The sequence below is a fragment of the Rana temporaria genome, chromosome 10 (genome assembly GCF_905171775.1).
Source record: "Rana temporaria chromosome 10, aRanTem1.1, whole genome shotgun sequence".
In the NCBI taxonomy this organism is placed as follows: domain Eukaryota; kingdom Metazoa; phylum Chordata; class Amphibia; order Anura; family Ranidae; genus Rana; species Rana temporaria.
Window position 1 is genome coordinate 39,274,972 of NC_053498.1, and position 12,689 is coordinate 39,287,660.

At 44.1% G+C, this 12,689-nt stretch overlaps 1 protein-coding gene across 2 annotated transcripts in view; it reads right to left on the reverse strand.

Moving 5' to 3' along the window:
- LOC120916534 (protein kinase C and casein kinase substrate in neurons protein 1-like) overlaps window positions 1-12,281 on the reverse strand; it is a 243,585-nt gene extending 231,304 nt beyond the window's left edge. The window contains exon 1 of one of the 2 annotated variants that reach the window (XM_040327566.1): window positions 12,191-12,281. The gene's annotated coding sequence lies outside the window, so the exon portion shown is untranslated. Of the gene's footprint in view, window positions 1-10,284; window positions 10,458-12,190 lie in introns of those variants that run through there. The other variant, XM_040327567.1, reaches the window with a different exon arrangement.
- Between the last annotated feature and the right edge of the window lie 408 nt (window positions 12,282-12,689).

A 12,689-nucleotide genomic window follows, 5' to 3' on the forward strand; every position in this document is an offset into this window, starting at 1 on the left:
CAATTAGTGTCATGAGCAAAAAGATATACCTTGCCCACCAAAGTGAGTCTCAAATAAATAGTTATCGGTAGTTGTCAGTACATTTACTGTATGCTGCCACCTTCTAAATGTAAATTTTTTTAAACAATAGATTGTTTATGCATGAAAATAAAAAAGTATATACAAATAATTACTTCTCTTTTTCAGTGTACTGTACAAAAATAAATCTTTCTGTCTAAAAAAAAAAAGGATACCAAAACTATCAACTCTTTCAAAAAGATACCATGGATTTCATTGCATCAGCTGAACTAAGATCACATTTTCCTGGCTGCAGAACGCACAGAAAGTGGATTTTTACGATGTTACTTTGTCAGAGCTTTTCAAAGGCATTTAAAGGTCGTCTCCACATGCAAGCCTGTGCTGCCTAGAACTATGCCGTGACTGGTTTCATACCATTTTTGTCCGCTGACTAGTATTAATGCCAAATATTTCTGCTCAGAGATCTTTAGCTAGATTCAGAAAGGTTTACGCCGGCGTATCAGTAACTCTGAATCTACGCCGTCCTAAATTTAAAGCGGAGGTTCACCCATAGCTTACACATTTTCCCCTTAGCTTCATGCTCGTTTTGTCTAGGGGAATCGGCTATTTGTTTTAAAATATGATCCGTACTTACCCGTTTACGAGATGCATCTTCTCCGCCGCTTCCGGGTATGGGCTGCGGGACTGGGCGTTCCTTCTTGATTGACAGTCTTCCGAGAGGCTTCCGACGGTCGCATCCATCGCGTCACGATTTTCCGAAAGAAGCCGAACGTCGGTGCGCAGGCGCAGTATAGAGCCGCACCGACGTTCGGCTTCTTTCGGCTACGAGTGACGCGATGGATCCGACTGTCGGAAGCCTCTCGGAAGACTGTCAATCAAGAAGGAACGCCCGCTCCCGAAGACCCATACCCGGATGCGACGGAGAAGATGCATCTCGAAAACGGGTAAGTACGGATCATATTTTAAAACAAATAGCCGATTCCCCTAGACAAAACGAGCATGAAGCTAAGGGGAAAATAGAAAAAAAAAAACGAATTGGGTGAACTCCCGCTTTAAGCGTATTCTGGAAACCAGATACGCTTAAATTAGGCTAAGATACGAGCGGCGTAAGTCTCCTACGCCGTCGTATCTTAGGGTGCAATATTTACGCTGGCCGCTAGGTGGCGCTTCCGTTGAGTTCGGCGTAGAATATGCAAATGCCTAGATACGCCGATTCACGAATGTACGTGCGCCCGTCGCAGTAAAGATACGCCGTTTACGTAAGGTGTTTTCCGGCGTAAAGTTATTTCAACAAATAGCTGGCCTAGTCAATGTTAAGTATGGCCGTCGTTCCCGCGTCGAAATTTGACATTTTTACGTCGTTTGCGTAAGTCGTCTGTGAATGGGGCTGGACGTAATTTACATTCACGTCGAAACCAATATGTCCTTGCGGCGTACTTTGGAGCAATGCACACTGGGATATGTACACGGACGGCGCATGCGCCGTTCGTAAAAAACGTCAATCACGTCGGGTCACCATCCATTTACATAAAACACGCCCCCCTCATACTCATTTGAATTAGGCGCGCTTACGCAGGCCCCATTTACGCTACACCGCCGTAACTTAGGAGGCAAGTGCTTTGTGAATACAGCACTTGCCTCTCTGATTTACGGCGGCGTAGCGTAAATACGATACGCTACGCCGCCGTACAAATGCGCCGCCCTACCTGAATCTACCTGTAAAACTCTTGCCTGGGTTACTGGAGTCTGTGCATGGATATATATCAGTATTTGGAGATTATTTAGTGTTAAGTGGCCATTTTTTTTCAAAGGTCACCCCTTAAATATCTTTTTCCTACAGATTGGTCTATAGCAAATAGATATTCCAACCATACTGACCAATAATGGTTGGTGAGAAGCCCACAATGAATAATGGTGAGGGGCAAAGCGCTGCAGCATAGGATACACACTGTCTGGCCTCTGAGCTCCTGAAGACAGGGACAGTTGTGGTAATTGGTGCGCTCTGGTAATTGGTGCAGTAATTGGTGTGGTAATTGGTCCATGAAAGGTTCACATATTAACTTTCTAGGGTGTGCGGTTGACTCTAGGACTCAAGTGGTGCAAGGATGTACCCCATCATATCAATATCATATCACTTGTATAAAGTACAAATATTCTATATATTGCAGCTTACCAGTCCTTAGATGAGGTGGTTACATACATTTTCTTTATTCTGGCAAGTACAAAGAATTTCTGTTGATCTTGCCAGGAATCCAGTGTGCTTGTAACGTCTTATGCACTAAACTAAAGCCTCAGAAAACTGAAATTTGTGTCCTAAGGTTTTAGCAATGCTTTAAAAATTCAACCCTTAGCTGGCTGCCTTAGCTTTATTTTTTATCAAGAAAATACTATTTCAGCAACTACAGACCTGTTGATCTTGGCAGAAATGCAGGGTTCTTGTCACTTCATGTGAGCTGCACCAGGGCCGCCATCAGGGGGGTACAGGCAGTACACCTGTAAGGGGCCCGGAGGTCCCCAGGGCCCCGGATGGCAACCCCCCTTTTTTATATTTATTTTTTTATATATATATATATTGTTTTTATTAAAGGGCCCGGAGGTCCCCAGGCCCCCTGATGGCAACCCTCCTTTTTTTTATTTATTTTTTTATAAAAATATATATATATATATTTTTATAAAAAAATATATATATTTTTTATAAAAAAATATATATATTTTTTATAAAAAAATATATATATTTTTTTTATATTTTGTTTTTATTAAAGGGCCCAGAGGTCCCCATGGCCCCCGGATGGCAACCCCCCCCCTTTTTTTTTATAAAAAAAAATGTATATATATTTAATTTTTTTATCTTTTTATTAAAGGGCCCAGAGGTCCCCAGGGCCCCGGATGGCTACCCCCCTATTTTTATATGTATATTTTTTATTACCTCCCGTCTCTCAATTTGAGGCGGCAGCACCTCCCCGGTTCTCTGCTGAAGCTGTTTAAGGGGTCCCATAATTCCTGATGGAAAAAAAGCTGAGCTGCACACAAGAATATCTCTTTCTAGCTATCTTCTGCAAACTACAAATTGCTCTGCCCTGTGTAATGAGGATGAAGAGATACATAAATGTTTGTAGTTCATATCAGGGGAGCTGCCTAGAGTGATAACCATGGTGATGGCTCCCTCCATACAGTGGAGAAGTGGCCATCCAGGAACAGGAAGTGTGTTATTTAAAGGATTACCAGGTGAGAATAAAGCAAAATAAGTTTGAAAAACTGAAAGTATTAGGCCTTGTACACACGAGCAGACATGTCCGATGAAAACGGTCCGCAGACCGTTTTCATCGGACATGTCTGCTGGGAGCTTTTGGTCTGATGTGTGTACACACCATCAGACCAAAATCCCCGCGGACAGAGAACGCGGTGACGTAGAAGACACCGACGTTCTCTGACACGGAAGTTCAATGCTTCCACGCATGCGTCGAATCAATTTGACGCATGCGCGGGATTTCGGGCTGCTGGTTATACGTCATAACCAGCGGACATGTCCGATGAGTCGTACTAACCATCGGACATGTCCGACGGACAGGTTTCCAGCGGATAAGTTTCTTAGCATGCTAAGAAACTTTTGTCCACTGGAAACCTGTCCGCTAGGACAGGAAACCGGTCCGCTAGGCCGTACACACCGCCGGACATGTCCGCGGAAACTGGTCCGCGGACCAGTTTCAGCGGACATGTTCGGTCGTGTGTACGAGGCCTTAGAGGATGAAAGCATTAAAACCCCTGTATTTGCTGTTTCCCGGAGGAAATTGCCTTTCACTTCTTGTTCTGGACATGCAGCAGGAAGTGAGTGCAAATTTCCACAAAGTCATAGAAATTACACTTTTAAACACTTGTCACTGGAACCAGTGTCCCTTCTGGAAGGTTTACCCGTACTTTTTGTTCTGGTAATAAATGTAAAATTCTGGATTTCCCATCACTTTCTGCTTCAGTGACAATGTTCGCTATGACAGAAAGGGATCTCCTCAGCAGAGACACATAGAAGAGTGAAATACAGGTGGTCTAACTAACCTTTCCCCACTCTGTCAGAAGCATGCTGCACCACCAGAGGACCTGTTGGTTGCCACAGTAGTTTATTGGCATGAATGATAAAATGCTGGTGTCCAGCAGCAAGGGTCTCGCAGTGGCCAGCCAAGTTTAGTTAACCACCAGTGAGGTTGGCGGTGGGGAGACTATTTTGTCCTACCCTGCATTATGCTCTTTGCTTCAGCATGGTGCCTTTCCACACTGTTATTCTTGTATCTGTGCTTACCAACTCTTTCTTCTGGCATCCTGCCTCCTTACCTGACATCACTTTGCCCTACTTCCCACTGCCTGTACACACAACCGTTTTTCGGGTTAAAAAAAAATTCAGTTTTTTTTTAATGTCTCTAAAAACGATCATGTGTGGGCTTCAGAGCATTTTTCACGATCTAAAAAATGGCCATTAAAAATTTTGAACATGCTCTATTTTTTCACAACGTTTTTAAACGTTGTCGTTTTTAAGGTTGTAAAAAATGGTCGTGTGTGGGCTTTAACGGCGTGAAAAAAACATGCATGCTCAGAAGCAAGTTATGAGACGGGAACGCTTGTTCTGGTAAAACTAACGTTCGTAATGGAGTAAGCACATTCATCACGCAGTAACAGACTGAAAAGCGCGAATCGTCTTTTACTAACACGAAATGAGCAAAAGCAGCCCCAAGGGTGGCGCCATCCGAATGGAACTTCCCCTTTATAGTGCCGTCGTACGCGTTGTACGTCACCACGCTTTGCTAGAGCTTTTTTTTTCACGATCGTGTGTAGGCAAGGCCGCTTTAATGATCGGGTTGAAAAAAAAATTGTATTTTTCTAGACCCTTAAAAACTTCATTTTTTAGAACCCGAAAAGCGGTTGTGTGTACGCGGCATAAGATTCTTTATACATAGTTAGTATTTGTTTCACTTGCATTTATGTTACACTATTTGGTTACTGGTTTTGCTATACAGTATGTATGCATTATATTTTGTATGGTGCATGTTCTCAATCTCTGTTCTACCATTTCTCTAAAAATTGTGTAGTGCCTGGTTACTTCCAGAACCGGTGCTAGTGTAAATTTAGAGGGGGTCAGAGAGTTAAGTAACTCTGACCAGGTTAATTTGTTCACATTTTTAAGCCTCTGTCTCAGCTTTGGCTGTACTGTGGGTCCATGCTGTTGTTTCTGGGGTGCTGATCACACCCCAGGTCAGCAGGTGGCAGCAGTGGAGTCAATGATTTGGATAATTTTCCCAGCAGCCTATCAGGAGGAGTTTCCTTAGCTGTCCATGCTGGGAGAGGGTATTTATGAGGCAGACGCAATTTTCCTGGGTCTTCTTCCTGTGTTGCGTCCACCTTCAGGGTAGCCATACCACGGCACCCCGGCGAAATGACCTTCCAGGCCGGGGGGTGTGCGTGCTATGCGGTGTTACATGTTCCGGGACCACGTTGGTCTGGAGCATTTGAGCGGTGGCTGGGGCCCAGTGATTGACTGGGTCCCGAATCTAAAGGGATCCCAAGCATTAGTCCTGTAAGAGGAAGCTGTTCGGTGGAAAGTCTGCCTGAGGAGTGCCAAGAGAGGCTGGCGTTCCAAGAGGGTTTCGACCATCCACCGGGGATCAAGGTAACCAGGTGCTGAGAGGCTGGACGTCGGTCGCCTATCAGTCGGTAACTTACTCAAACTACCTGAAGGAGATCCAGGTGTTGAATTTTCTAAGGAGGATTATCTCCGTTGTTCAATTATAGGGAGGGTCTGTGGCAGAGACTTTTCCCTAAGTTCCGAGTGACACTCTGGCTGCCAGGCTTGTGAGAGAGGCCTGTCCGGGTGCGCTACACCCATTCCAGCTGGAGTGGAAAAGAAGTTGTCATTGGAAGCAGGACTGTTTCCCTATTATTTGCACCTAAATCTGTTATTCCTCATTTCTACTATATCTCTACTCTTCAGCAAGTTATACTGTTTTTACCTGACTGGGTAATAAAGAGCACAGATAGACACCTGTGGACATTCCATTACTGCAACTTTCACCAAATACCCCTAGACGGCGGAGGAACACGAGGTAACATGCCACCCAAAAAAAAACAGCAGCTCCTCCGGGGGTAGTGCTGCAATTGTTTTGTCTTTACTTAAACCATGGTATTCTGCTGTGTGTAGCTCACATATATCATCCCGACAGATCCCAGATATCCTCTTACTGGTGTCCTGATATAATGCTGAGGCCTTAGGGCCGATCCTCGCTATAGGCTCACTATGCAAGCCGCTTAGGGCCCCACAAAGCTGCAAAGGGCCCCCCAAATTACTAGAGGCCCCGCCTGGTGAGAAGTAATTTTCGCACCCTCACCCCGCTTCTAAACTCGCTGGCTGAGTCATTTACAACAGCAGAACACCCCCTCCCCCCGCTTCTCAACTTTCTTTAATGTGACATGTCACTGTCGTCAGCGCCCCCCGCTTCTCATTTTTAATGTGTCATGTCATTTTGCTTAGGGCCCCAGGGAGGTCAGGATCGGCACTGTGAGGCCTACTACTACACTTAGGAACTGCCTATTCCAGTGTTTTGTGTCAAGATGGGCCCCAACACCATTGTGTATTATATATTGTTAAAAGAGGAAAACAGGGATTATTGCTGCTAGTATACTCAGGATTCTAATTATATGAAAAGTACTCAATGTATTCCTGTGAGGTCCTTGTACTGACTCTGTTAATGGTCAAACAGGGAACCTGCAATTATAGTTTTTTTCAATCACTGCTCTGAACCTGTTCATTTTCAGACAGAGTTTATTTTACATCAACCAATTCCTGCCTTTAGTTACCAGTCCTACCAAATGTCTTCAACTTTATTATCAATAGCTGTAACTCAGTGTATCTATCTTCCAACCATAAATCAGTCTTTTGTTCTCATTCACACTGGTTATACAGGTCCCCCTTGAAATTTTCTTACATAACCCCATTACCCATGCCAACTACTCAGACCTCTTATCCTTCCACTACAAACAGGACACAACACCTGTTCCTGCAACCCGATTCAGCTTCTGCAGTGCTGTATCCTAATTTGGCATCTGCAGTCAAGTACTTTGATTTCTTAGGTCATGCATCCCAATTCAGCTTCTGCTGACTCTCTTTCTTCTGTTCAGCCTGACTGTATTGTTTCTCACCTGCTGCCTGTTCTGACCCCAATGCTTATGTGGGGCTCCCACCAACTGACTGGTCTATATCCACTAAGCCTCCATTTATGATACAGTTTGCCTGTTTTGGTTAATTTTGACAGTAACTCCGAAGCTAAACTTGTGGTTCGGTGGTGCCACTAGGGTTGTCAGTTCTAGTGGCAGTGGCCTTTTGCAGAATATGGGAGTTTCATTTGAACTTCTCTATTTCTCAGATTGTTGTACTGTGCCTCCAAATGCACTTGAGGACCCATATAGGGTAACTGGTGCCTTAAAAATCCTAGTTGTCTATCAGCCAGCAGAACAGAACCTAGGAACTGGATGAAAGGACTCTGAAATGTGTGATATACCTGGGTATAGAATGCTCAGGTTTTTTGCAGTACCCTAGAGTCAGGGTTTACTTGTCTCCTAAACATCGCAGTGCAGAGCCATACCCCAGTGTTGGGACATCTGATGTTTGGATTGACTCTAGAGATTACATTTTGGCAAATTTGGGAGGGGCAACAGGCCTATTATCAGACACCAGTGGCAGTGCAAAAGGTTATTCTCCAAACCTGCGAGGTTGGGCATCTTACCAGCCTCCAGACCCTGGTGGAGGGGCACCTAGATTTATTTTGAATCCTGTTGGCAGGGCACATGGTCAATCTCCAGACCCCAGTGGCAGAACCCTCAACCTGTCACCCAGTTTCAGCAATGGGGCACCATTTTTCTGGGAACTTTAAATCTAAGGACTTTGTATGATATGATGTACTACAGCAGTAATATCCAACATGTGAGTTATGGACTTTATTTTGTGGCCAGGATTTTTACAAAGGACTGTTCAGTTATTTCTACTCCACTAATTAGGGCCAGGTGCAGTATCCTAAAGGGAGAGGCACTAACAGGAACATATAGCGCAGTCATAGCACCTGTGGGTGGCACTGTAGTTCATAAGCAGTAATAGTGAAATCCTGATGTCTCCGAGCAGCTAGCTGAGTTTTATTCAATCACCAACTGAGATTGGCTGCTGGGAGACTATTGAGTTCCACCCTGCTGTATATTTCTTGCCTCATGGCTGATATATGACATGGGGAGATGGCTGAGCTTGCACTAAGGATGGCTTGTCTGGTATGGCCACCCAGGTCTCAGTGCCAGCCGCCATCATGTCTCCATGCAACAAATCCATATAATTCATGCAACAAGTATATGAATTTGTTGAAGGCACTGACATTTGTTGTGTATGTAGAGGCATGACAGAATTTTAAAGATGGTCTATGATCATTTATTAATTCCAGGGTTTGGGTCTATGTCCACCAGGACCATATATTTCCAAATTTCAGAAAGCAGCTTCTAAATGTATCGCTCACCCCCGAAGGAGCAGCTGTTTAGTTTGGGATCGGCCTATTTAAGTTACCTTTTTGACTTGGTCTAGGGGTGATAGCTGTGAGTGTGAATAAAGAGCAAGTGTCCAGATGTCAATTGAGTTTTAAATGCTTTATTCCAAGGCCTAACATGGCCAACATCAACATGATACACAATAGAGAAAAGTTGATGAGCGTAGAGAAACTTTAGTATCAGGCCTTGGATATGAATGAGCAATAATGTAACCCAATTCGTCACCACCATAATCAGGGTGGGTAAAGTGCCCCCGGACAGGCGTCTATCACAGTCCTGGCAGCCGGCGCGCCACTTAAGAATCACTGGGAGGAACAGGCCTCTGCCACAGGCTTGACAATTTGAGATTTGTGAAATTAGATTAAGTGAATCCTCCCAGTCAGTTCAGATAGTGTCACCCACTGACAGCTTAAGCATACCTGTCATGCAGTGTGGTGACTGGATCCCCGATGGTTCGTCTAGGCCTCCTGGACAACCTCTGATTCTAGGTTCTCCCGAGCCAATCCCCCATCGCACAGCTCCCGGCTTAGGATCCTCTCAGCAGAAGGTTGGAACCCAGCCAGTCGCTGGGGCCCCTCTCTTGGTTTGGATGAGGCTCTGCATGGTGCATGACCCCAGTAAAGCAGGCCACGGTGGCGGGGCCCATGGATGCGCGCACCCTGAAGGTGGATGCCGCACCTGGAACTCAGGGCCCGCACAAAACAGAACGATCCAAAAGGCGGTTGCCCAGATATATCCCCCTCCCAGCATGCCCGAGGGAAGAAATAAACATATTTTAGGTGTAGTGAAAAGAAAACCATCAAGCATTCTTTAATTAGGGTCAGAGTTGGGCCTCTTCAGCTACATTCACATGGCTGCACAGGTGTCGCCATCAGAGGAAATCAAGATTTTTCTCAGCGTACTAAATGATGCCTGCAAACTCTGTAGGAGACCAGCAGCTGTCAGTTCACATGTAACCACTCATCTGTGGGGTGGTTAGGTTACATGTTAATACAGCCACTGACTAAACCTGAAGGTAGCCAGTGTGTAACAAAATGGAAATTGAAGCCCCACATCACTGCTTAGAGGTCCAGATACAACTGTATTTCGATAAATGTCAGGGGGACAATCCATAGAGTAGCCAATGTATTTTCAGTGTCCAAAAGTATTCCCTTCATCAGGGCTTGATTGAAAACAATTTGAATATACATGCAAAACACTCCTCCAACAACCTCAGACCAGACATGAACAATGCCTCAAACATTTCACCCAAGAAAGTGCAAAATAGACATCCCACAGCCCAACAGGCAAAAGCATTATTGTTCCTAATTCCCTACCTATAACTACAGAATTGAGTGTCGCCCCGGCATACCTGCAAAAGTGCACCCCAGCGAACATAGTCCCTCAGAGGCATTCTCCAGTACTGGTGTCCTCAGGGCAAACCCCAAGCGAGAAATCTCTACATGTGGATAGTAGTGAACGACATGCTCCTGCTTCTACGGGTCTTATCTTCCATCTCCATCCCCTACCGATCTCACAACCCACAGCAGCCCTGGAACTCTCCGATCTGCTGCCTCTTCCCCAGGGACCTCTATTACCATTCTCTCCCCCTCTTTCACTGAGCTGGACCACTGACCCAATTTATATAAAACAGGACAAGTGAGCGGGAGCCAGACAGGAACCCACCAAAAACCAAGAAACCAGGCATGGAATTAGAACACTTACCTTCCCATCGGGACAGCATCTAACTAATTCGTTCAACCTGTACACAAGTAAATTGAACCTTGAATGTTATTTCTTCCAAGCACATGTCTTGTCAGGAGCTGGTTCGGCAGCCAGTGTGGGTCCAGGATCGATGTTTCTGAGGAGTTCTGGCCACACACAAACTGGCTCCAGCTATTCGGACAGCTTGTATGTGACCATAGCACAGAGTCTTGCTCCGTAGGCAGCATTTAGCATGAGCACAGCCAATTAGTGTGCATGTAGCCTTCTTGTACTGGGTTATTATTGTACTGTACTGGTATCATTGCTAAACCTGCTGGCAATCAACGTGTAACTACCATTGAGTAGGAGATTAGCTCTCAAAGAAGCAGCCTTTGGGTGCAACATTTAAGAACAGATCAGAAGATAAAAAAAAAAACAAGGAGGCTTAAAAAATAACAAATATAATTAAAAGCTGGAAATGTGGTATGTACTGTGTGACTGTCAGTTGAGCTGGCAGTCTGTACATAGGCTACATAAGTATAACCACTGCTTCTTTAAAGGCCACATGACTTGAAATGTCAATGTGCATAAATTGGAGGGAGGGGTGCATAATTCATCTTTTCCTTGATCAACAGTCATGTAAACTTTAAAGCATCTAAGCTGAATGTGATTATGTGATGGACTTTTGACTTCAGCTTGATACAGTTTTCCAGTGGGTCACTGAAATTATCACTGGGCACACTGGAGAGTTTGGCAGCACACCTGAAAATGGGGTCACCCCATATAAACTGAGGCTGAACCTGGAGTTGAGAATCCACACGGCGCCAAACAATCTTCCAAGAGTCCATAGTTCTTAATGATAATTAGTTCATAGAAGAAAAAATCCAGTGCATTTCGGGAACCAAACAGACTGCACATTCATCAGAGTTTAGGAATTTTGACTGGGCTTAAACGGTTACGGAGGTAAACAGATACCAAATAGATCTGCACTTTGATTTATGGCTTGGAACAATTTTAGAAGTACAGGTCAAGCCAGTGTAAATAAATACAGCAAAGGAGCTCTCATTGGACTGTATCGGCTATTGTATTCTGATAGCTACCACTGGAGGCTGTCAGAATACCCAAATAGCAGCTGCATCTGATTTGATGCAGCTGCTGTTCACCTAGACATTTTCCAGTAGGCTCCTTTCCCAAATGTTGACCAAATATTCGACTTTGCCAACAGGGCCACCCAGTTAGCATATTTTGGGAAGTTCATCAAGAAAACCCTCATACACCAATTACAATAATGGAAAACCTAAAGCAGAAATGAATGCAGTGTTTACCTTGGAGAAATGCTTGCTGTGTCACAAAGATTTTTATGACTGATCAACAAATCGGACACTGTGTGGGACTGATTGCACATACTTTTTTTGCAGGAGTTATTACATACCCACCGCAATGATTATAATGAACAACTGTCAAACTCCTTACATTTTTGCAAAAGTATCAGCAGTACTATCTATAGTACCATACACCTTAAAATGTTGCAGGAAATATGTGTACTACTACTTGTGTAGTTTTTTTTGTCTTATTTAGAAAAGCAAAGTATAGTGACCTACAACAACTGATCATAAGTCCTGACTGTTTTAACTACAGTGAGCTAAGTGTTTACTAAAGATTACGTCACTTTTTTCATTATAACACTTAGCCCTGACATATTTATTAAGCTTGCATGTCAGACTCAAAAAGCCAGAAGGATTTCGATGTCCTAAAAGTCAAAAATGAGTTCTGTCTAAGCCTGGCACCTTGGTATCTTCAGCTATTGCTTTTTTTCTCTTCCGATCACTTATACTTCAGCATCTGTCCCATCAACATATGCATGATAACACATGTAAAGGTCACATACAATAAAAGATTTAGAGAAAAATGAGCAAAGGAAACTTACTTAAAGCAGAGACTGCCTGCAGTACTTCTCCCTGGCTTTCCCTTGAAGATGATGACTCGGATTTCCGTGCCAGCTAGCTGGGGCTAGAGATGGCCAAGAAAGGAGGAGGCTTGGGTGGGAGGAGGGGTAACATTAGACAGTGTCAGATGGGGGAAGCAGTTTCAGAAGAGACTGTTGTTGATGGGAATGCTGCTGTATGCTAGCTCTGGAGGTGCCTGCACATTTGATTTTTCATGCAGACAACAAACTTCTTTGGATTGTTGGGGGGGCAAAGAGTATAAAAGCACATTCCATTGTGTTAATGAATAATGCTTTCAAGTTTATTTATATTTTGTGTAAAGGCATATACACACCCAAACAACACATACAGTAACTATGTAGAATTTCTTTAGTGTAACAGGTCTTTAAAGGGTAACTCCACTTTCATAGCAAATAAAAAACAATAATATAGGGCCAGATCCACAAAAGGGATACGCAGGCGTATCTGCTGATACGCCGT